We start from the raw sequence: 2,061 nt of genomic DNA, 5'->3' as shown, positions 1-2,061 counted from the left end.
CGGGCCAACGCGTTAGTCCAACCTCTCTACGGGAGCATCGCGACGGTTCCAAACACAAACACAAACACACACACAGATCCTGCAAAGAGATGGACATGGTGAAACTCTCACACTCAGAATAACACTGACTTGTGGAAAAGCGAGGGAGAGGGTAGCGCGGGTTGGGTGAGGGAAGAAGCATATGTTATGGGAGTGTTTAATGTTACAGAATGTTCTTAAAACAGGCACGGGAAGGGAAAATATCACTATTCAGAAATAATGGGTCTGGAGTCGAGAATTTTGTCCCTCATATTTGTGAATCTTTGTTCTCTTCTGTTGTATGTCCTTTGAACTATCTTTGAGCAGTTTTTAGCCGATGCATAATGGAGCTGCAGGTGCTCGTCATGTGCTTGCATTAAAAAATGGGGAAAGGTTGGGTTGCATTTCAGTCGTCTAAATTGGCCTCTTTCATCTTTTCCTTGTGCAGATTAACACAATTTAGATAACCAGGTTTGGTTTCAGGCAGGAAATGGACGATAAAGAAAGGAAGCCACTTCAGAATACTGAAAATTACCCTTCCACTTTACTGTTTACATGTCATACGCTTTGGCTCATATGTGACAGTAGTGCTCTGTCTCATTCATGATATATTTAAAATAAAATAAAAATTCTCACGCATCACTCTTTAGCTTGTATATAATGTGTGTATCAGAAGACAGAGTGTCACCTATTAGTCCCGTTATCAATGCCTTGAAAGACTGGCAGCGTATACTGCTAAGTTGACAAGTGTACATGGTATCATAATGTGGCTCAATTATTGTGTTTAATAAAAAAAAAAAAAAGAAATAAACTGGTCTATGTGGCCCAGCTGGCCACCGTACTTCAGCGTCTGGGCTCTTTCTCTCTCTTTGTTCCCTTTCAAATTTTAGCAGCATCATGATCTTCAAAAGGCGCAGAATAAGCGAGTATTGAAGTACACGTTTTTTTCTTTTTATCAGCAAGACCACTACGTTCAAAGTACACAGACTAATGTCCAGACAATATTGGGTTTTTGAGACAGACACTGTGTTTAAGTTTCAACAAAAGTAACAGTGGACAAGTCATGTTCAGTCCCAGTGGAGCTTTGTGTTAAATGCTCCAGTTGACGTTCTGGAATTCATAACTCAAATTAGCAAAGAGAAACTTTAACCCAATGATGGCACTGTAGCTTAAAAGGTCAAGACAACAAAGGTAAACATTCTGAGAAGAAAGTAATGTCTTAAATAACAAAAATATATTGCATATTGTACAGATTAGCCATCATATATAATACTCCAATACCAATATCATATTAAATTGTCAGGTAATATCAGCTTTGCAGTGCATTGGCTGGACTTAAATCTCTAAATCTTCCATCATCACTACAGCACTTCCCCCGAGCAAATATTTTCCTCAAGCAATTTCTGTGATTCATGATGCACAAACCACAAGTAGGTCAGAGTTTCTTCAACAGAAGTGAAGTAAAATGTACCTATACTTCTCTATACTATCTGTATTTTCTTATAACACTCATTCTTGAATATCATGCACTTCTTGTGAATAAAATAATCAAATATTGAATATTTAGGTGACTGTAATTTGGTTACACACTTACCGACATAATTTCCATCCTTTATTAATTCTCTGAAAGTTTAAAATAAGATGTTGTAATCTTTTATGGGGCTTGTTTTAATTCCCATGAGGTACAGTTTCAAAGACATACATCTCTTCTCTGTGACTTTTTCTCAGAGGAGCAGACCTCATTGTTGGCTCACCTCGTTCTGCAGTGGAGTGTAGCTTATAGCTATGGGAAACCGGCAGAAATGAGATACAGACCCAGGTCTGCGTATCAGCACTTCTAAAAGCACAATGCCTATAGAAAACTCACTCCTGTGCCTCCTCGGGACATTGCTCAACCCTCTCCCCTGTCAACTATTCAGTCTGAGCACTGTGAAATAGAAACCTTACAGTATGTTAGAGTGTACGTAGGCACGTCCACTGGAGCTGCGGCCATGAAAGCTTGTCTTAGCATTGTAAAAAATTTGACAGTAACCAATCCTCCGA

This window comes from Trachurus trachurus (assembly GCF_905171665.1).
Source record: "Trachurus trachurus genome assembly, chromosome: 15".
Taxonomy (NCBI): domain Eukaryota; kingdom Metazoa; phylum Chordata; class Actinopteri; order Carangiformes; family Carangidae; genus Trachurus; species Trachurus trachurus.
Note: the sequence above shows the minus strand (reverse complement) of the source record.